Source organism: Taudactylus pleione, unplaced genomic scaffold (genome assembly GCF_031769625.1).
Source record: "Taudactylus pleione unplaced genomic scaffold, aTauple2 ptg000311l, whole genome shotgun sequence".
NCBI lineage: Eukaryota > Metazoa > Chordata > Amphibia > Anura > Myobatrachidae > Taudactylus > Taudactylus pleione.
This window is the reverse complement of record NW_028284712.1, coordinates 3517967-3542606: the sequence shown is the minus strand read 5'-3', so window position 1 is coordinate 3542606 and position 24640 is coordinate 3517967. Positions and strand designations below refer to the sequence as shown.

Genomic DNA, 24640 nt, shown 5'->3' with positions numbered 1-24640 from the left:
GCAGTGTTTGAGACAAGTCAGACTTACTCAGAAGCTACGTGGCTGGTGTAACCCAGGCGCATATACTACTGTTCTCTCCTGGTGTAACCCAGGCACATATACTACTGTTCTCTCCTGGTGTAACCCAGGCACATATACTACTGTTCTCTCCTGGTGTAACCCAGGCACATATACTACTGTTCTCTCCCGGTGTAACCCAGGCGCATACACTACTGTTCTCTCCTGGTGTAACCCAGGCACATATACTACTGTTCTCTCCTGGTGTAACCCAGGCGCATATACTACTGTTCTCTCCCGGTGTAACCCAGGCGCATGCACTACTGTTCTCTCCTGGTGTAACTCAGGCACATATACTACTGTTCTCTCCTGGTGTAACCCAGGCACATATACTACTGTTATCTCCTGGTGTAATCCAGGCACATACACTACTGTTCTCTCCTGGTGTAACCCAGGCACATATACTACTGTTATCTCCTGGTGTAACCCAGGCACATATACTACTGTTCTCTCCTGGTGTAACCCAGGCACATATACTACTGTTCTATCCTGGTGTAACCCAGGCACATATACTACTGTTCTCTCCTGGTGTAACCCAGGCGCATACACTACTGTTCTCTCCCGGTGTAACCCAGGCGCATACACTACTGTTCTCTCCTGGTGTAACCCAGGCACATATACTACTGTTCTATCCTGGTGTAACCCAGGCACATATACTACTGTTCTCTCCTGGTGTAACCCAGGCGCATATACTACTGTTCTCTCCTGGTGTAACCCAGGCACATATACTACTGTTCTCTCCTGGTGTAACCCAGGCACATCTACTACTGTTCTCTCCTGGTGTAACTCATGCACATATACTACTGTTCTCTCCTGGTGTAACCCAGGCACATATACTACTGTTCTCTCCTGGTGTAACCCAGGCACATATACTACTGTTCTCTCCTGGTGTAACTCAGGCACATACATTACTGTTCTCCCTGGTGTAACCCAGGCACATATACTACTGTTCTCTCCTGGTGTAACCCAGGCACATATACTACTGTTCTCTCCTGGTGTAACCCAGGCACATATACTACTGTTCTCTCCTGGTGTAACCCAGGCACATACATTACTGTTCTCTCCTGGTGTAACCCAAGCACATATACTACTGTTCTCTCCTGGTGTAACCCAGGCACATATACTACTGTTCTCTCCTGGTGTAACCCAGGCACATATACTACTGTTCTCTCCTGGTGTAACCCAGGCACATATACTACTGTTCTCTCCTGGTGGAACCCAGGCACATATACTACTGTTCTCTCCTGGTGTAACCCAGGCACATATACTACTGCTCTCTCCTGGTGTAACCCAGGCGCATACACCACTGTTCTCTCCCGGTGTAACCCAGGCACATATACTACTGTTCTCTCCTGGTGTAACCCAGGCACATATACTACTGTTCTCTCCTGGTGTAACCCAGGCACATATACTACTGTTCTCTCCTGGTGTAACCCAGGCACATATACTACTGTTATCTCCTGGTGTAACCCAGGCACATATACTACTGTTCTCTCCTGGTGTAACCCAGGCACATATACTACTGTTCTATCCTGGTGTAACCCAGGCACATATACTACTGTTCTCTCCTGGTGTAACCCAGGCGCATATACTACTGTTCTCTCCTGGTGTAACCCAGGCACATATACTACTGTTCTCTCCTGGTGTAACCCAGGCACATCTACTACTGTTCTCTCCTGGTGTAACTCAGGCACATATACTACTGTTCTCTCCTGGTGTAACCCAGGCACATACACTACTATTCTCTCCTGGTGTAACCCAGGCACATACATTACTGTTCTCTCCTGGTGTAACCCAGGCACATATACTACTGTTCTCTCCTGGTGTAACCCAGGCACATATACTACTGTTCTCTCCTGGTGTAACTCAGGCACATACATTACTGTTCTCTCCTGGTGTAACCCAGGCACATATACTACTGTTCTCTCCTGGTGTAACCCAGGCACATATACTACTGTTCTCTCCTGGTGTAACCCAGGCACATACATTACTGTTCTCTCCTGGTGTAACCCAGGCACATATACTACTGTTCTCTTCTGGTGTAACCCAGGCACATATACTACTGTTCTCTCCTGGTGTAACCCAGGCACATCTACTACTGTTCTCTCCTGGTGTAACTCAGGCACATATACTACTGTTCTCTCCTGGTGTAACCCAGGCACATATACTACTATTCTCTCCTGGTGTAACCCAGGCACATACATTACTGTTCTCTCCTGGTGTAACCCAGGCACATATACTACTGTTCTCTCCTGGTGTAACCCAGGCACATATACTACTGTTCTCTCCTGGTGTAACTCAGGCACATACATTACTGTTCTCTCCTGGTGTAACCCAGGCACATATACTACTGTTCTCTCCTGGTGTAACCCAGGCACATATACTACTGTTCTCTCCTGGTGTAACCCAGGCACATATACTACTGTTCTCTCCTGGTGTAACCCAGGCACATACATTACTGTTCTCTCCTGGTGTAACCCAGGCACATATACTACTGTTCTCTCCTGGTGTAACCCAGGCACATATACTACTGTTCTCTCCTGGTGTAACCCAGGCACATATACTACTGTTCTCTCCTGGTGTAACCCAGGCACATATACTACTGTTCTCTCCTGGTGTAACCCAGGCACATATACTACTGTTCTCTCCTGGTGGAACCCAGGCACATATACTACTGTTCTCTCCTGGTGTAACCCAGGCACATATACTACTGCTCTCTCCTGGTGTAACCCAGGCACATATACTACTGTTCTCTCCTGGTGTAACCCAGGCACATATACTACTGTTCTCTCCTGGTGTAACCCAGGCACATATACTACTGTTCTCTCCTGGTGTAACCCAGGCACATACACTACTGTTCTCTCCTGGTGTAACCCAGGCACATATTCTACTGTTCTCTTCTGGTGTAACCCAGGCACATACACTACTGTTCTCTCCTGGTGTAACCCAGGCACATAAACTACTGCTCTCTCCTGGTGTAACCCAGGCACATATATTACTGTTCTCTCCTGTTGTAACCCAGGCACATACACTACTGCTCTCTCCTGGTGTAACCCAGGCACATATACTACTATTCTCTCCTGGTGTAACCCAGGCGCATATATTACTGTTCTCTCCTGGTGTAACCCAGGCACATACACTACTGTTCTCTCCTGGTGTAACCCAGGCACCTATTCTACTGTTCTCTTCTGGTGTAACCCAGGCACATATACTACTGCTCTCTCCTGGTGTAACCCAGCCACATATATTACTATTCTCTCCTGGTGTAACCCAGGCACATACACTACTGTTCTCTCCTGGTGTAACCCAGGCACATATACTACTGTTCTCTCCTGGTGTAACCCAGGCACATATACTACTGTTCTCTCCTGGTGTAACTCAGGCACATATACTACTGTTCTCTCCTGGTGTAACCCAGGCGCATAAACTACTGCTCTCTCCTGGTGTAACCCAGGCACATATACTACTGCTCTCTCCTGGTGTAACCCAGGCACATATACTACTGCTCTCTCCTGGTGTAACCCAGGCACATATACTACTGCTTTCACCTGGTGTAACCCAGGCACATATACTACTGTTCTCTCCTGGTGTAACCCAGGCGCATATACTACTGTTCTCTCCTGGTGTAACCCAGGCGCATATACTACTGTTGTCTCCTGGTGTAACCCAGGCACATATACTACTGTTCTCTCCTGGTGTAACCCAGGCACATATACTACTGTTCTCTCCTGGTGTAACCCAGGTCCATATACTACTGTTATCTCCTGGTGTAACCCAGGCACATATACTACTGTTCTCTCCTGGTGTAACCCAGGTCCATATACTACTGTTCTCTCCTGGTGTAACCCAGGCACATATACTACTGTTCTCTCCTGGTGTAACCCAGCGCATATACTACTGTTCTCTCCTGGTGTAACCCAGGCGCATATACTACTGCTCTCTCCTGGTGTAACCCAGGCACATATACTACTACTCTCTCCTGGTGTAACCCAGGCACATATACTTCTGCTCTCTCCTGGTGTAACCCAGGCACATATACTTCTACTCTCTCCTGGTGTAACCCAGGCACATATACTACTGTTCTCTCCTGGTGTAACCCAAGCGTATATACTACTGTTCTCTCCTGGAGTAACCAAGGCGCATATATTACTGTTCTCTCCTGGTGTGACCCAGGCACATATACTACTGTTCTCTCCTGGTGTAACCCAGGCACATATACTACTGTTCTCTCCTGGTGTAACCCAGGCACATATACTACTGTTCTCTCCTGGTGTGACCCAGGCACATATACTACTGTTCTCCCCTGGCCAGTGGTATAACAGTCTGTATGCTCATCTTGAAGGTCATCCAGGTCAAAAACCCGGCCCAAACTTTCTCTCTTGTGCCTTTGGCAATAGCTGGTAAGTTGTGTGCATGAGGATTTCACGCAGCAACAGTGACCCTGCTTACCAGCCATAGTCTGTGTTTTTCTTTCACTAACTTCTCATCAATCTTCATATGTTTGACCTGACATTTCCCATCTATCTGCTGCGTGTTTCCTCTAGCTCAGCTTTGCAGCTATTTGTGGAACAGAAATCAGAACTTTCAACATTTAACAAGTTACTAAATCCTACTGCTGGTCATATACTGGGCTCAGGGAGGAACTGGGTCCTGCACCAGAAAGCTTTATCCATATCCATCAGTGATAACGCCGCTGTCAGTCAGTGATAGATCAAATACCACTGGGCCCCCAACATTCCATTGTGTCATTTTTATTCTTATATTTTACATGCAGAATCAGACACTAGACCACCATCAGCAGGGCAACTATATTCCCCTTCCTGCCAACCATGTAAGGGGGATTTACTAGCAAAATATTTCTATGGATAAACATTTAGGGTCTGATTCTGATTTGGACGCACCTTACGCTGGTCGTACGTATGTGACATTGTGCCATACTTGCCTACCCTCCCGATTTGGACGGGAGCCTCCCGAAAATCAGGTGCCGCTCCCGACCTCCCAGGAAGGCAGGCAAGTCTCCCGGGCACCAGCGACCCGTCCGCCCCCCCCCTGCACTCACCATAAAAATCCTGGCAGCGGAGGGGTCAGTGACCCGATTCGCGCTGAATCGCGTTATCACGGCCCCGCCCCCTGCCTCACAATGCCTTTAAAAACGGCATTGTGAAAAGGGGGCGGAGCCGCAATGACGTGTTCGCGCTGCCACACCCCCATGTTCTGCCCCAAAATGTTAATCATCGCCGGGCCACGCCCCCTTTTCGCTGCGACCCGCCCCCCGCCGAGAAGCCTGACAGCTCCTTCCCGGAAGGAGGGAGTGAAATGTCGGCATGTATGCATTGTGCAAATTCCACAACCAGTTAGGTATTGGCAGATCCTATGCATGGCATAGGTGGCAGAGGTGTGCCATGCAGGTCAGTCCACACGATATGAAACAGTCACAGGGAGGTGAGAAACGACAGGAGGGCCTGATGCAGCAAGGATGGTAAGTGCGATCGCGTCTGTGATTACGCACTCGATAATATACTAATCCATTGCGAACACTATGCCGTTGCTGCACAACACAAGGACGCCCACCTTACCTTACACACATCCGTAATGTTTAGCAGGACTGCCAAACCATCGGTAACATGGATTATCATCGGAGCCTTACGCACACTTGCACAAGGTCTGACCTTACTCAGAAATTGTTAACCTCATTGCACGCAGTGAGGCCTCTGGCTGCGAATGGCATCGCAGTGACTAATTTATGAACGCTCCTGTAACGGCGTTCAAACGCACTGGCACGCCTGCGTTTCACAGACCACCCCCCCATGTCACCACCCTAGCAGGTCACTACCCACGAACGGCACTTCCTGTCAGATACTCTGCGATGGGTCTGCGTAGTCACTGCGATTGCAGTCCCGATCGCAGTGGCTGGTTCGTGCAATGAGATGCCTACACATGCGCCGAACGATCGGCCGATTGCGTGCGTAATCGCAGTTGCGATCCGGGCATCGATAATTTTCTGGGGCCGTGGTGCAATCGCGGGAGGCATGACCACGCATCCTTAGGGGAAAAAATTGTTGTGCGCACTGTGCGCTGAACAGGGGGTGCTGTGAGCCCGTTAGCCAGGGGCAAATTCAGGGGGGGGGGCAAGATCAATGTGATTGCTCCCCCCCATCCTTGCACAGGCATAGGAGACTGCAGCTCGGCGCTGGGGAGAGAGGATGCTGACAGGTAAGAGGGAGGGGAGAGGCGGTGGTCCCCGACCTCTATAACAAGCCAGGGTAATTAGTGCCCCCGCCCTAACTAAATTAACATATAATAGGGAAACAACTAACATCTTAAAGCGCACTTGTCTACTCCCCCCCCCCCGCACCCTTGGTAGAGTGGCCGGATCTCTCGCCTGCGTCCTGCCCACTTAGTGAAGGAGGGGGCAGTCCTAAAATGATGCAAAAATGCCTAATTTAGTCCCCGTTCCCACAGCAGTCATGTACAGACAGTGGCCCTGATTCAGAGCCGGACGCTCTGACAGCGCTCGCTCTGAATCAGGGCCGTCCTTTTTAATTTTTAGAGCGGCCTCCTGGCCGCTCATATAGCTGTGGGTGACCACCCACAACTATAGCGAGCGGCTAGGAAGATGGTCGCGATGGTCAAGACCATCGCGACCATCGGGCTTGAGACGAGACCCTTGTGGTAGAGTCTCGTTGCCGCAAGCCCTGGAGTGCTCTCAGCTCTATCAGAGCCGAGAGCACTCCCACTGACATCACTAGTCAGTGGGGCCGGCCCCAGACAGTAGGCGTTCCCATGGGAACCCCTCCGTCTGGGCAGCCACGCACCCGGCACACCCACCAAAGGGGGCGTACTGTCACTCACCATCGACGGCACGCCCCCTTTGGCCCATCGCTATCCGGGTCTCGCGCATGTGCACGACGGAGCTGGCTCCGTCGTGCGCATGCCCACTGGGCCAACATTGACGAGCTTGCGAGCGCTCAGCGCTCGCGAGCAGGTCTGAATCAGGCCCAGAGACACTGAACCTGCCATAAGACCATACTTACCTACTTTGCAGGGCACCTTTTTGGGAGCCACCGGAGAGAACCTGCTGCTCTCATCTTCGGGGGGCGGGGCCAGATTATAGCAGTCATTAGACCCCGCCCCTTCTACAGGAAAACCCGCGATTTGCCAGTCTGTGAGGAGGGGCCGGGGCAAAACGCTGTGAGTCGCGCCATTTAGCCCCGCCCCTTTCCTACGGACCCGCAAATTTTTCAGAAAATCTCCCCATCCTACCCACTTCACTAGGAAGTGGGGGCGGGATGCGGAGATTTGCCTACTCTTTTGGGGGAATATTAATCACCTGCTTAACGTGTGACCAAAACTGCAGCCAGAACTATGGGCCTGGTCCAGCATGAATCGCTTCTGCAATCGCGGCTGCATAAAATATGCTAATGTTTGCAACCGCTCAGCCAGTGTAGAGACACCCACTACAGATTTCTCACATCCATAAGACCTCGCAGTCCTGCGTACACATCGGTAACATCGAGTAACATCGGACCATCCCGCAGAATTACAGCAGCTCTGACCTGTCTCAGAAATCGCAAGTTTCAGCGCACGCAGTGAGCACTCAGCACTCACAGTGGCTAATTTATGCACGACCATGAAACGGCGTCCAAACGGGCAGGCATGCCTGCGTTTCTCTGAACGCTCCCCCCGTCACCACCCCCAAACACTGATGTCCCGTCACTCACTCTGCGATGACTTTCCATCTGCGTGCATAATGGCAGTGCGATAGCAATGCTGTCGCTGCGCACTGTGGTGCATACGCAAGTGCAGTACGCACCATCGACTGATCTGCGTACGCCGTTGCAATTGCGATCCGTGCTGAATCAGGCCCTATGTCTCCAAATTGTATCCCCGACCGATACTCGTAGATGTACCAGAGTTTTGTTTGCAAAAAAAAAATGAATTATTATAAGCTTGGATGAGCAAGAAACCTTTAAAATTGTATCTGCAATATCCAAAAATTAAAAATGACCTAGATATGTGCTGTACATCATACGTGGGACTCTTCTCCTTTGCGAAAAAATGCAGCATATCATGGAGCCGTGGGAGAAGGGGAGGGGCTAAAAAGTTATGCGTTATTTTAGCTCCTCCCCCTCCCTACGGACCCACAAATCCTGGTGTTATCTCCCCATCCTGCCCACTTTACTAGGAAGCGAATGGATGCAGGAGATCCACCTACTCTTCCAGGAGTCAGGGGGACTGCCTGTAACATTGTGACTCTCTCATACCTTACCCTGGTAAGTATGCTGTACACAAATGAACACGCAGTGATCTATGGCCCTCATTCAGACCCACTCGCGAGCGGCTGTCCGCTCGCAAGTGGGTCGATGGTCCCCACTGCGCATGCGCACGACGGAGGGAGCTCCGTCGTGCGCATGCGCGAGACCCGACGAGCGAAGGACTTTCCTTCGCTCGGAGTGTCTCATCAAAGGGGGCGTGCTGTCGATGGTGACTGACAGTACGCCCCCTTAGGTGGGCATGCCGGGGGCGTGCCTGCCAGACGTAGCCGTTCCCAAGGGAACGCCTACCGTCTCAAGCCGGCCCCACTGACATCACTAGTGATGTCAGTGGGAGTGATTTTGGCTCTGATATAGCCAAAATCACTCCTGGCCTTGCGGTTGAAAAACCCAACCGCAGGCTTTTACTCGCAGTTTCGATGGTCGCGATGGTCAAGACCATCGCGACCGTCATCCCGCACGCTCGTATATGCTGTGGGTGGTGACCCACAGCTATACGAGCGTCCAGGAGGACGCTCCATATTAATGGAGGTGGGCCCTGATTCAGAGCGAGCGAGCGCTCTGGTCAGAGCGTCCGGCTCTGAATCAGGGCCTATATGTATGCATGTAACTAATATTAGGTTATGAGGACACACGGTCAAGTTGATAAAAAAAAGTAACGATCGCACGTGTCCTGGGAATTCTGCGCAGATGCTTTGTATAAACCACTTCCATTCACCTCTATACAGTAATTTCCACAACTTGCAGACCTGTCCCCGCCTTATCGGTCCAGTCGCTGAAACACACCATAAATAGGAAACTTTAGCAGAGCTGTCGGTGGTTGGGAATAATTTACTGTGCTGCCCTGGGGGGGAAAGAAAAAAAGATAATTACAAGATGAAGGATTGAGAGTAGTACCTCCGATTGCAAATGATATCGTATAACAGCGGCTCGGGTCAAGGAAATATATTGAGGAAATCATTTATGATGTAATGATAAAACTAAATTTTACTGAGTTATGGGCATTAATTATACTTTTGTGACTTTTATAAGCTGAGCTCTCCCAGTATTCCTTTGGAATATGTCACAGATGGGATTATTTTCAGAGTTAAATGGACACTGCGGAATGGGCGTCATGAATCATACGTATTAATTGTTCTTCTGACAATCTCTGTTAATGAATGACAAATTCTTTTACTTAAAGACTTGGGGCCTGATTCAGCAAGGATCGCAATATAGCGTACGAACGCAGTTTCACTATGAATTTATGCTAATCCATAGCGATCGCAATGCCGCCACATCACTACATAAGGACGCCCACTTCATCTACACACACATCCATAATGTTTAGCAAGACTGCGAAAACATCGGTACAATCGAGTACCATCGAAGCCTCACGCACAGTTAAGGCAGGTCAGACCTTACTCAGAAATTGCAGCGCACGCTATGAGGGCAGTTCCATGCAAACGCCATTTCTCAGAAAGTGTGCCCTGTCTACAGGTGGATGAATACGTTTGCAGTGCACTAGTGATCTCTGCCAGTGTTCCAGTGATTGCGCATTCACAGATTTCTTCCTGTGTCTTATGCGCAGTATGATGAAATCAGCAAAGATCCATCCGCAACTCCAATGTCCGCCTGACCGGCAGCCAGCTATGATTATCCATAGGCGCCATTGCCCCCCGATCTCCTCTTCTAAACCTGCACACTGGACGCTGCATGCTCAGTTTGGTTCTACTTTGACTATGATCCAGAGCCATGTTGTATGTTCTGTCTGATATACAGAGCTATAGCTGGTGCTCACGTTGATATGTATGGTCATATATGGTGCCCAGTGTAATATATATAGTCATATATGGTGTCCAGTGTAATATATATAGTCATAAACGGTGCCCAGTGTAGTATGTATAGTCATATATGGTGCCCAGTGTAATATGCAGAGTCCTATATGGTGCCCAGTGTAATATGCAGAGTCATATATGGTGTCCAGTGTAATATGTATAGTCCTATATGGTGCCCAGTGTAATATGTATAGTCATATATGGTGTCCAGTGTAATATGTATAGTCATATATGGTGCCTAGTGTAATATGCAGAGTCATATATGGTGCCCAGTGTAATATGCAGAGTCATATATGGTGCCCAGTGTAATATGCAGAGTCATATATGGTGCCTAGTGTAATATGTATAGTCATATATGGTGCCCAGTGTAATATGCAGTGCCATATACTGTACCCAGTGTAATATGCAGAGCCATATACTGTGCCAGTATAATATGCAGAGCCATATATTGTGCCCAGTGTAATATGCAGAGCCATATGCTGTGCCAGTGTAATATGCAGAGCCATATATTGTGCCCAGTGTAATATGTAGAGCCATATACTGCGCCCAGTGTAATATGTAGAGCCATATACTGTATTGTGCCCACTGTAATATGCATAGCCATATACTGTGCCCAGTGTAATATGCATAGTCATATATTGTGCCCAGTGTAATTTGCAGAGCCATATAATGTGCCCAGTGTAATATGCATAGTCATATATTGTGCCCAGTGTAATATGCATAGTCATATATTGTGCCCAGTGTAATGTGCATAGTCATACTGTATATGGTGCCAGAGCAACTGCAACAAAAGATGCATTCATTCTCCACGCCACGCCCGCGTCTCGCCAGCCACTCCCCTCTTACCATCCAGGAACGCCCACTGAATTGTATCTCTCTGCATCCAAATTTATTCTGTGTCCACCAGTGGTAACCATCGGCCGCAGTGCGACTTGAGCCTATGCGCAGACTTAACATCAGCCGCTCGCGCCCGAAATCTACACGGCTCCCACCTGTGAATCAGGTCCTCTAATTGTTTCTCTGAATACCTGTGATAAGTTCTGTGCTCCGGATTTGCATTACCGAGAATGATCTCATCCCTATCACCTGACTTCATGTACCATAGGGGGGGAGGGTTGGAGCTCTGATTGTTACCAGATCTCCAAAGGTTAATTTCATTTGTCATTTAAAATGATTACAATGGGAAAAAAAATCCAACAGGAAAAAATGACTGTAACTGATCACTGCCAAATTCACATTTAAATTAATATCTTTAGAACCACAGGTTCCTCCTGAGTAATGACCACTGTGCTCACTGACCAGTAAACCTAATTAAGATTTAGCATGAAAAATATGAATGGCTGAAAATATATCCATTAAATAGTTGATTGAATTTTAAACTTAAAGCCAAAGTTGTCCTCAATCCCTAAACCCCCGGAGCTGGGAGATAAATTATCCTTGAGGACCATTACAACTTATTGAGATATTCATTTAATTTACTAACTATGATAATCTGATCCATGATCAGCAATAGCTATGTAGGGGTTTGTCCATGGTACGTCTCCATGTGTGTGACCTCAGCCGGTCTATTGTGGCTCAAACAGAACTTTATACTCTCATTGGGGGATATGTATGAAACCTCTCAGAGACATACAGTGGAGAAACTTCTCAAAGCAGCCAATCAGCTTCTAATTGTCATTTTATAGACTGTGCAGGGTAAATGATAGCTAGAAGCTGATTGGACCAGATTCTAAATCGCACTCAATACCGATAATGATGGAGTTCATCGATTTTTTCTTCTACTGCTCATGTGTCTAACTGGCTGAAAACTGGCAGAGTGCGTACCCCCCACAGTGTGGACGCACAGAAGTGGAGTTGCGATGGAGATGTACGGGCGCAAAAAATGTATAGGGCGTTTTCCGGGCAGTGACTGGGAGGTGGCCGATCAGACTCATGGAGATCCACTGCCTTATGGGAGTGTCACCGGCACGTTGTGAGCTCAGATGCTTAATCGCTTGCATCCACTGGCGTCACAAAGGGGGGTGCGGGCCACACCGAGTGACCCAATCCAAGGGGGTGACACTCTATTTTGGTGTCACCCCGTCGGATGGTGTCACCAAGCAGCCACAATGCAGAGAAAGGCAGGGAAGGGGTGGGGGCGCGTGAGATGCGGCCCCAAGATTGGCATACATAAGGTGGCGTGGCTTATAAAAACGGGCCACGCCTCCTGCACGCGAGAGGATTGCCTTGCAGTTGCATCGGGTGTCACGAAGGTCAGTGACCCTGCTGCTTGCATTAGAGGCCGTACTCACAGTAAATCCGCATCTAGCACGGGTCTGGCAAGTTTCGATGGCGTGATTGGTATTTCACCATGTAAGATGCTTAAAGTGGGTATCTTAGAGCTCTATTCATTATGCACACAAAAGCCCCACTGTCCGGTGGATCCCTCTTCACAACCCAAGACTCCTTCCCATAGGGAAAGAGCAGGGTGAGCCGCTAGAACTGTCAAGCTCCGAAAATATTGTATATTTGGAGCTTGATGAATTCTGTCCCCATACTAGTGTATGGGGACAGCGGGCCATTCCAGGAGAGAAAGGTAAGTAGGAGATATCTGTGATACTAGTGTATGGGGACAACGGCCATTCCGGGAGAGGAAAGTAAGCAGGAGATATCTGTGATACTAGTGTATAGGGACAGCGGGCCATACCGGGAGAGTAAGGTAAGCAGGAGATATCTGTGATACTAGTGTATAGGGACAGCAGGCCATTCCGGGAGAGGACGGTAAGCTGGAGATATCTTTGATACTAGTGTATAGGGACAAGTGGCCATTCCGGGAGAGAGAGGTAAGCAGGAGATATCTGATACTAGTGTATGGGGACAGCGGGCCATTCCGGGAGAGAAAGGTAAGCAGGAGATATCTGATACTAGTGTATGGGGACAGCGGGCCATTCCGGGAGAGGAAAGTAAGCAGGAGATATATGTGATACTAGTGTATAGGGACAGCGGGCCATTCTGGGAGAGGAAGGTAAGCAGGAGATATCTGTGATACTAGTGTATGGGGACAGCGGGCCATTCTGGGAGAGAAAGGTAAGCAGGAGATATCTAATACTAGTGTATGGGGACAGCGGCCATTCCGGGAGAGGAAAGTAAGCAGGAGATATATGTGATACTAGTGTATGGGGACAGCGGGTCACATCGGGAGAGGAAGGTAAGCAGGAGATATATGTGATACTAGTGTATGGGGACAGTGGGTCACATCGGGAGAGGAAGGTAAGCAGGAGATATATGTGATACTAGTGTATGAGGACAGCGGCCATTCCGGGAGAGGAAAGTAAGCAGGAGATATCTGTGATACTAGTGTATGGGGACAGCGGGCCATTCCGGGAGAGAAAGGTAAGCAGGAGATATATGTGCTACTAGTGTATGGGGACAGCGGGCCATTCCGGGAGAGGAAGGTAAGCAGGAGATATCTGTGATACTAGTGTATAGGGACAGCGGCCATTCCGGGAGAGGAAGGTAAGCAGGAGATATCTGTGATATTTCCTGCATTACCTTTTTGATGAATGGCCCGAAAACTTAATTTCTACAAAAGCAGGTTAAATTAAGTGATGATGAATAGACCCCATGCACATCGAGAGGGAGGGATGTACACCAGTGAAGAACTTGCAACAACCAGCGCTTACCAACACCTACGCTATGCTGCTGAATGTGCGCCTTATCATTGCACTTCAGTTCCAAATTGGAATGGCAACGTGAACCCCATTGTGTTATTTTTATATCTACATAAACGTATTGTTTACACATATGCAAAGGTATCGACATCGAGTATATTTAGGTGATTTATAGATATCCTGCGCTAGATAGTTACGCCGTCCTACAATGATTAGCAGATGACATTTCTGCTGTTAAATGTTTCTCTAGAATTACAGCCCATTTGGTATATACGGTACAGAAATTAAATTCTAACGACCTGTACTCGCAGTTGAACCTGTACTTTGTTGTAACGTTTGCAATGTTGCTTTATTTTATTCTCAATATTTTGCGCCGTTTATCTGCCCAAAACACCAGGGGCCAATTGTAATAGGGTGAGAGATTAGAAAATGAGAGTTTAGCAGTAAGCTCTCACATTGGTCGAGTTTTATCTTCAAAATGAGAAAATATTTGAATGAGAGTTTAAATCGTGAGAGTTTTTTGAGTCTAAAAAGATGTGAGTTTCCATGTTCTCGGACTCTGTTACATTGGGTGAGTTTAAAAAGTGTCAGAGTTTACTGTTAGCTCTCTCAGGGGTCTATTTACTAAGCAGTGTTAGGAGACAGAGTGAAAAGTGATAAGACAGTAATAAGGTGCCAGCTAATCAGCTCCCAACTGTCATTTTGCAAACACAGCCTGTGAGATGACAGTTGGGAGCTGATTGGCTGGCAACTTATCACTTTCTTATCACTTTTCACTCTGTCTCCTAACACAGCTTACTAAATAGACCCTCAGTTTCTAAACTCTCACCCTATTACATTCGACCCCGCATGTTTTATTTGGCCCTGGCCACCTACTTAGCTCCAAAATCCGGGCCGTCCGCAAAACTCAAGATTCTTGGCAAGTATGGGTCTTCTCTTCAGTCTGTTACATTGCACATAGAAAACATCCTCCTGAAAGTGCATTCGTCCTGTATTCTACAATGTATTAAAGTGTTTTGTGATATTTCTCTGTGATTCCCATTTCAACAAGTGAACTCAGTTATTGACAATCATTTATAGCCATTGTTAAAAACCGAGCAAACACCATTTTGCACCAGATTTTATATCCAAACTCTTCAATACTTTTTTTTCTTATTTTAAGTTCAAATGATGTTCATTGGCTGGATGCTGAAAAGGAGAATTATTTCACAAACAGCCACCTGCTTGGATATCTGCATTTATCCGCTTGACTGGGTTTAAATCAGTTTCTGTAAGTGAAAGTCTGTTGCTCAGAGCAGATGTTAATGCTTAGGATTTTGTGTAGAGTCTGCTTAGCATATGCAAGTCAATGGTAATAAATGCAAGCGCGTACCACCCTGCCAGGTACGCCTGCATTAAAAATGTGACCTTCCCATAACGTCGGCTTTGCTGTTACATATTTAATGCAATATTTGTATTCAGATTGATTCTAGCATTGCACATATTTTAAAGGGTTGCCGGCATCAGAAAACAAATCTCCAGGAGCAATTTGCCGCTGGGCAAAGTGTCTACACACATCAGGGGTCAGGTACTCGCCCAACAGATGTGGCCTGGCCGATGGGCATTGTTATACAGTTAGTCTATTGTGCTCAAAAGTTTACATTTCAGAAAGTACGTTCTCTCTAGCAGATAAATGAGAAGGGATCGTGCGCAATTGGCAGGTCCTTACTTGGTTACTATCATTTTCGGCATGCAGGCGCCTGACCAGTCTCTTCTTTATGACCTCAGCTCTTGGTAAACCGCCACAGCCATTTGAGCTGGCGCGTGCCCTCCTGATCTGAAGTGGCATCCCTCTCCGTTGTCGCTCGATGTCTAAATAAGTCCACTTTGGTGGACTTTGGTTGTTATTGTCTTGCAATATGTATTGTCGCCTACTAGTGCTTTGTTTTTGGCCCTGACTTTTTTATTTGTCATTTTACACGTTTATCGTCTTTTGCCTGCAGAGTTCATACAAGTCTCTCACCCTTATATTGATCACTGACAGTAGTTGTACTCAGGGGCGTTTCTACAGAGGAGGGAGCCCATGTGCAGTCTCCGTCACGGGCCCCCTCCTCTCTGTCCGGCGGCCGGCAGCGCACTGAGCTGTGCGTGGCCGGCGCCGGAGTTATAGATGGGAAAATGGCCACAGTGGCCATTTTCCAGTTGTTTTTACAGCGCCGGACCCCCGCACCGACGGACTCCGGAGAGGTAAGTAATACTATGGGTGCAGGCTGTGCAGTGCGGGCCCCCCCCTGGACCCAGGGGCCCGTGTGCCCGCACACCCTGAACCCATTATAGATACGCCACTGGTCATACTGGAAACCGAATATAGTTGCCCGGCGGCAACTGCGTATTGAAGTAAGTAAGAGGCCTACATATGTACTAAGGGTCTGATTCAGCATGGATCGCTATTCTGCTAATATGCACGCAATGCAGTTGCTAATATCAGCGGTGATATGCAAATGTTGCCATTCGCATTGCGATCACAGCCTAACATATTACGCAGCCCACTTTCCCTTACTCACATCCGTATACTTGGGCAATATAGAGAAACAATCGGTAACATCGAGTAACATCGGACCCATAAGGCAGGGTCAGACCTCACTCAGGGATTGCTAACTTCAGCGCACGCTATGAGACCTCAGGCTGTGTATGGTATCGCAGTGGCTAATTTATTCATTTATTCACGCCCCGGCAACTCCGTGGAAACGCACTGGCACGCCTACGTTCGCCCAACTAACCCCCATTACCCCCATAAACGGCACTTCCTGTCAATCACTCTGCCATGGGTCTGCATAGCCGCTGTGATCGTACGCATTGACAGGCCGCCCACTAAAGATGTGGGTGGTCACCCACAGCTTAGCGAGCGGCCTGGAGACCGGGTTTAAAAAAAACAAAGAACACCCTGATTCAGAGCGTGCGCTCGCAAATAGTGAGCGCCTCTGAATCTGGGCCTTAGTACATAGAGCCCTAAGTTCTGGTGGAAAGTGGTCTGGAAAAGTTGAAGACTACAACTACACTGACTATAGGCAATAATATGAAATGCAAAACACGCCTGTATTTAATATTACCGCTCTTTTAATACCAGCTGCCGAAAGCGCCGTCTAGTAAACTCACCCCAAGGTCTTTCTGGAAAGTAGTAACAGTTGTGAGAGTGAGATTTGGCTAAAAGAGGATGATGTGAGTAGTAGTTCTCCACAAATGGGAGCACGCTGGAGCTTTTTTAGAGAAAAAAGAGCAATACAGTATTTTGTACTGAAGCAACAAAGAGAAAAAAAACTGAGCATGACAAGTCACTATAGAACAGAGGACGTAATCCCATTTGTAATGTAATAAGAGAAGAAGTTGTCTGTTGGTTAATCGGAAACCCGAGGTGCAGTATTTCATACAATCTAATTATCCAAATAAAACAAAAACAATTCACATTCGTCTTGACGCGCTGGAGAATGTAGCTGGGATTTGTCGCGAATCCCTGTACAATGTGCGGAATAGCTGTCACTGCCGATAGGTGTCTGCATCCGTACAACGGTAACTAGGTTTCATTTGTTTACGCTACTATATTGCGCTTTTAATATATAAAAAGGATTGCTTACACAATTCGTTTCTGACGCATACAGTAAATTCTACAATCTGTTTTTTCCAATTATTGCACTCAAAAAATGTGTTCACCTGCGCTATGTCCCAAGGGGGGTTGGGGGAAGTGATTTGGTCAACAAAAATAACAAAAATGCTGCTTATGTCAATGGAAATATGACGGTTATATTGTTAATTAAAGCATTTTAACCGTGTCGGCATTGTAACTGTAAACATGATGCTTTATGATCATGTTTAAAGCTAAAATGCTGACATGTTTAATATGCTTTACATTACATTAAAACATTGGGCCATATTCACTTAGATGCGAAAAGTCAGAATCCGCGGAAAAGTATCACGGATGACGTCATTTCGCCAGGCGGAAAGTTTCCGCCGTATTCAATTCCAAATACTTTTCGCTAACGCGAAAACGCAATGCAATGTGATAGGCGGAAAAAAGTGCAGAATTGGGGTTTTGGGGTGCACTTGTCGGGAAACTCCCCTGCACCCATGTGACAGTCCCCCAAAGATAAACTGTGTTAAAGAAATTAAAAAAAAAAACTTTAGAACTCCCAAAAAAAAGTACTTTAATTTTGGAGGCAAAAAAGTTAAAAGTTGGGGTACAAACTTAAAAACTAGAGAAATAGACTTCTGGGGGGTCCCCAATTATGGGGCAGGTGTTTTTTTTATTGCAGGTCCTTGCGGAAGGTGAATTTTTAACGTATTTTAAAACTTCACTTTAGCAACTTAAAAATATGCTAGCCCCCATTTTCAAGTACCCCAAATTTTCTGGGAGTAGTTATTTTCACAAAGAAATACTGCTTAATGCTATTCTTCACCACTTGTGTTAATGCGCTAATTGGTACCAATTGACATAACTTAAGTACCCCAAATACCTTCATTAGGGCTAATCGGGGGCATCTATAGTGTTCCCCAATTTTAAGTCTTTTGGGGGGTGTCAAGCTGAGTTCCCCATTTTTGACAGGACTTTTCGCCTGTTTCAGTTTTGCCGGGTGCCATTTTTGCGTCCTTTCTAATTGAATACGGCAAATAGCTGGAGCGCGCCTGATACTTTTCCGCATGCAAAACACGCGATGTAGGCAAAAAGTCCGGCAGGCGAAAAAGTATCGTGGGTGTGAAACGAATTGAATACGGCCCAGTGTTCGCATTCTCCAAAATGCTGTCGACAAATTGACTGTCAACAGCATTACTGCCAACAAAACACATGTGTACCATATCCCAGGAGTGCGTAACCCGCATTGTCTTTTGTTTTTTTTTCTCTGTGATGTCTGTGTGTACAGCAAGTTACTTTCAAGTTGATTGGGGCTAGATCAGTGTTTCTCAACCTCAACCCTCAAATTTTACCATAAGGTCAACTTTTTATGGTTTTTGCGTGTGCAAGCAGGTGGGTTAATTACTGATCCCCAGCAAAATAGATCAACTCATCCATGCATTATTAAAGAAATCCACAAAACACGACCTGTTGGTGGTACTTGAGGACTGGCGCTGATAACAACTTGGTTAGATAACATCCTAAAGCCAAGCAAATCTGCCTGATCAGTCATGGTGAGGGGTCTGGAGTGGACTCTACACAAAGTGTGATTGTAGAGAAATCACTGGCAAAATGGTGCCGGTGACATTTTCCCAGAGACATGGGCATGCGCAGTAGTCTTGACAGTGCCAGACTCTTCACCGTGCGTAAACCAGCGTGAGACAGTGGCCCCACACGGAGACAACACACAGTCCCCCCTATTTTATTAAGACGACCCTGGCCTGATCGTACTTGTTGTGCCTTGAAGAGTACAACTGCAAGCCACGCACCGATTTACTAATAATTGATGTTTCAAATTATTTGAGCTGTAAAAAAAAATAGCCAGTCGATGTGACAGAGCTCAGTCAGGATGTTGTGTAGACGGAAATATTATTACAGCAATCATCAGGTCGCTTCAGCTAATTCTGCTGGGATGAATGTGCGAATTACCCCAGCCTTGGCGAGACAGACTGACCTGGTGTCATCTCACATGATAAGCGGCTTTCATAAAGAAAAACTATGTGTGAGCCTCTCTGCAAACTCCGGGGCAATAATTCCGTACAGAGGTAGCGATAAACGTCCCTCGTCCCCATGTAATGTAAGTACTTGGCCAACAAATTCTGCTTAGGGAAGGTTATCACAACGGTGCATAAATCACTTGCACTAAGTGCGCCTTGGGCGCTTTGTCTAGTTTGGGGCATTGATCGTAAAGTAAATATACAGTAAGACACTAGAAGATTTATCCAGATTGTTTCAGACATGATATCAGCGTTGTAACTTTTCCCCAGCGTGACTACATAGTACCTACAGTTTTCTTTTTCCACTAATTCATTTGCAATGATGTCAGGGGCTAAGAAGGTCCCCTTACTGCAGACAGTACAATTCATCATATCTCTACATCTTGGCAACAATGTACCTAATAAATATCCCTGTCCTGAGGACCTCTCGGAACATCTTCCCGTGACTCCTAACTGTGTCATCATCGTTGTTGAGAGACAGCTTCCTTAATTTGTATGTTGTACATCTTGGAGAGGGCCTGGGCTCCCCTTATGTAAGCCCTAGTTATAAAGCAGACAACATATGCTCTCTGCGGAAAGGTACAGCACAGCTCAGAAAGGATGCTTTCAATTCTATTGGTGGCCATTTACCCAGATTTGTAAGTGTCAGAAGCTCGATAGTGGTCAATAGTTGCAACCCTGTTATAAACCATTTCCTTTATGTGCAGCAGTTGTTTAAACACGCTCTCAGAACCATTCTCTAGGCCTGAGCGACAAAAGCACTCATCAGTGTCAGTTGCCCTTTTGCAATAGCAGCCAATATCAAGTGGTGTCTTGTTAGTAGGATGGAGCATTTCATAGGCATGGAGGTAATTAAACACCCGAGCCTGTGGGTGTCGGCCTTTGGACAAGAAGGGGCTAGTTGTTTAGTGAGGTAGTGATGTGGGTTGGGTTAGGTTTGGTTAGCCTATAGGATTGGGCAGGGGGTGGGTTTTTCAGTGTTGCTGCTTGGCAGCCATTTTATAGAAATTTCTCTGGTCGGCTGTTTCCCGCCCTCCCTCCCTTGTTCATTGAGTTGTTTGGTGTCGGCTATTCTTGTGGCGGGAAAGAACGGTAACAGTGGCTATTCGTCTTTGGAGCTTGAGGTGCTCTCCCTTCCAATACATGGCTTAGGCTGATTCTACCCTACTGGGGTCAGCGGCAACCACCTAACCAGGTGGGCCTCACGTCGTGTCATTGGGGTGGGAGGTGGATACCTTGGGCGTGGTAATGGGCTGGCTGCTCGCCTCCCATTTAGAAGATCGATGTGAGTATGCAGTTGGTGATCTTGCATTGTGGGGCCATTTTATTTCTGCGCCACCATAATAAAACCCTGCACTGTTAGGAGGGAACTCTCATCAGGCGATGGGGAGTGTAGTGACAGCGACCACAACCATCATCCGGTATGTGCACTAAGCCCCTGACCGGCTGCAAATGATCCGGCTCTCCCTGGTTTGGCTCCATCCAAGACTACTAAGTATGTCCTTATAAAGACTGACCTCTCACCAATTGTCAGCTTATGCTACGCCTGAGAGCCTATAAAGAAATGAGGTCTCCATCGGAGAAGATGGATGTGGAGAAGTGAAGGCGGACGGGTCTTCTCCCAAGTCCAACCCAACACCGTGAGTTGTGAAAGTCCCAGGGGTAGATGTACTAAGCCTTGAAGAGAGATAAAGTGGAGAGAGATAAAGTACAAACCAATCGGCTCCAAACTGTCATGTTACAGGCTGTGTTTGAAAAATGGCAGTTAGGAGCTGATTGGTTGGCACTTTATCCATCCAAGTGTATCACTCTCCAAGGCTTAGTAAATTCCCCCCCCCCTCCCCCCCAGTATGGTTACTAACAATTGGGACTTTCAAGTTGCTTCATTGGTGGAATAAAGTGACATCATTACTACACGCGCTGAGCGGTGACCCCCAAAGAACACACCATCTGCATAGTGTGGCCTCCTTCTTGGATGTTTGTATTCTTTAGCTATCCCCACACAGTATGCACTAAAGAGTACGGTCCCAAAGGTTCCCATTATACAGTATTCAATGAGAGTTTGAAAGTTGAATTGGAACTGCATGCTGAAAATGTCAAAGCACCCTCAATAATAACCAGATATAAGTCCTGGTAAAGCCAAACAAGCCTTTCAGTATATTCCCCAATATTGTGGCCACCAGGTGGCGATATTCCATTGACATCTACAGAGAAGAAATAGCAAGTTTTTCATGGTATATAATGTGAGACTTTCAACTTTGCAATTAATCTGGCTATTTTACTTCTGTGTATTTACTCTGATCACTTGTTTTGGTTTGTTTCCTGACGCTGTTTTGGAGCATTATCTGATAACTATACAATTACAGTATCAAGTAGCTGTATAAGAACTGCTCTCTTCCTTCATTAACTTCCCCCGGGCCTCAGCCTTTCTTTGCCCATGTGGTTGTCCTAATGGAACGACAGTCAGTAACGGCCATTCTGATAGGCCCTCCCCGTGGTGCTGCCACTCTACAAGGTTCTAGAGAGGAAGCGTATATGCACTGAGCTATTTGCAACTAACTTGGCATGGTGGCACAGTGGTTAGCATTGCTGCCTGACAGTGCTAGAGTCCCATTGCGCATGTGTATAATCCGCACTGCGCACGCGCGGTTATGCTCGCACAGAGGATTGCTCGCAAAGTGAGTGACAAGCAGTCAGCGTTTGGAGGAGGGGTGGTTGGAAAATGGAGGATGGTTGGAAAACGGGAATGCTTGGAAAAACACAGGCATGTTGGACCGTTCAAATGCCGTTTTTGTGGCGTGCATAAATTAGCCACTGCGTCCTTGCTCACAGCAGGAGAACCCTCCGCGTGTCTGGAGACCCGCTGTGTCTGTGGCATGTTAGACTTGCTCAAGGGCTGATGGCCGCCTGATCTGCGTTTGATGTATCCGATGTTTCCAGTTTTATGCGTGAGTAGCGGATTGGAGATGCTTTTCACTTGGCGTCTCTAAGCACAGGATCGCGAGTGAGTCATTGGCGTATTTACGCAATTGCCATCCGTGACAGATCACAGTTGCGTTTGCAGTAGCGTCCATCTCTAAACCAGGCCCTTAGTTTGCTATAGGTAGCGTAATACTATTATTGGCCAAGTCCGTAGATTCAACATTAACTTTATTAGTTAATTCAGCAGAACTGACAATAGCTTTATACATTTATACAATAAATCCTATTAAAGGACAATTTTTCAGTCTTTACAGTCCACTGTTGTTATTATTATAGAATTAACTGTGGCTCTGCGCTTAACTGTGTATCACTTTCAGTGTTGGCTGTAATGTGTGGCTGGGGCAACCTTCCATCAAAGCCATCAAATCATCATTTCCGAGCGTTAAGCCAATAAGCCCTGCGCTTTCCCCTTTCACGGCCAGCGCTCATTAGGTGAGAGTGGGGGCGCAGCAGCTAACTCTATCATAATAACAAACTGTGAAAACAGAAAACTAAGGAGAGGAAGAAAACGTGTTACATTGTAACTCATCCTCATAACTTTCTAACATCTAAGGTGTTACAGATGCAGGCTGGCTCCTGGGAAAGAACAGCACAATCCTGCACTTGTTGTAAGGTGCATGCAGCAGGCCTGTGCCGTCTAGGTTAGCTGCACCCCTATACACTGTAAAAAGTGGATATGATTATGCAACATGTATACGATACCCTCCATGCTTCCCGCAGGGGGAGAGAAGGACTGTACAGTAAGGAAGTGAATAACTGCTTACAAAGTGAAATACTCATAAAAACATGTTTAGAAATTGACTTAAAATTTTCAGCTACTTCTTAAATGTTATTTATATGATACTAACTGCCACCCCAAATGCTGCCAAACATCACTGGCAGTTGGTGTGACTCCCCTACTTGAATATTGCACTGCGCTGCAGCCTCACCTCTAGAGCCTCCACTTGTCCCAGACAATAAGACTTGGGCCATGCTGCTTTGCCACCCAATCACCCCGGTCAAGGGGAAATATTTTACCCCTTTTCCTTAGGAGTCGAATTTTCAAAAAATCCCTGTTTAGTGTGTGCTAAGGTCATGGAAGGAATATAGGGGCTGATTCAGACCCACTCGCGAGCGCAGGATGCTCGCAAGCGGGTCGATGGTGCCGAATTGCACATGCGCACGACGGAGGGAGCTCCGTCGTGCGCATGCGTGAGACCCGAATAACGATGGCCAAGCCGTCGTTATGGGTCTCGCACCAAAGGGGACGTGCTGTCGATGGTGAGTGACAGCATGCCCCCTTTGGTGGGTGTGCCGGGGGCGTGGCTGCCAGACGGAGGCGTTCCCATGGGAACGCCTACCGTCTGAGTCCGGCCCCACTGACATCACTAGTGATGTCAGTGGGAGTGAGCCAAAATCACTCCAGGGCTTGCGGTCACCGAGACCCTACCGCAGGGTCTCGTCACGAGCCCGACGGTCACGATGGTCTTGACCATCGCGACCATCATCATGGACGCTCGCTATAGCTGTGGGTGGTAACCCACAGCTATGCGAGCATCCATGAGGCGCTCCATTTTCAGGGAGGAGGGCCCTGATTCAGAGCGAGCGCTCTGGTCAGAGCGTCCGGGTCTGAATCAGGCCCATACTCCCCAAATGTCATGTTTCTAGGTCCAGGGGTTTGGGCTTGTCATTGATGAGTCAGTGAGTAAGGACATTTTTATTTTTATATATTAAGATGCGTCGAGGAGTCTCCCATCTTATTATGATGTTACGGTGATATTGTTCCCCTTGTTATCAGCTGTCCCCTAACTCATCGACTCCTTGCTTGGACAGCATACTGCTACCTCGGCTTTCCTGGTGGTTTTATATTTTGAGGACAGTCCTGTTACTGTTGCAGCAATTAAGGGCCTGATTCAGGGCCGCTCGTAAGCCGCTGCTCGTTCGCTCCGAGCGATGTTTGCCCAACTGCGCATGCGTACGGATCGTAAACGTAAGACGCATGCGCGAACCAGTCAGTGCGGTCGAAATTCATGTGCTCATAAAATAGCGAATGTCTGATAATTTGAGTGACAGGAGGAGGCGCATGTGGGTGGTAACAGGGGAAGGTGCTTGAAAACGGGGAGTGGTGATCCGAACGCAGGCGTGCTTAAAGGTCAAAACGGGCGTTTTATGGGTGTGCATAATTAAAACAGCAGCGTCATTGACCACGTCACTGGGTTATTTTATAGCCAGAACTGCTCAC

At 47.3% G+C, this 24640-nt stretch overlaps 1 protein-coding gene across 13 annotated transcripts in view; it reads left to right on the top strand.

Annotated features, from left to right (window-relative positions):
- The window catches only part of CELF4 (CUGBP Elav-like family member 4), a 1205468-nt gene that overhangs the window by 39732 nt on the left and 1141096 nt on the right, over window positions 1-24640 (top strand). The gene's annotated exons all lie outside the window — the stretch shown is intronic.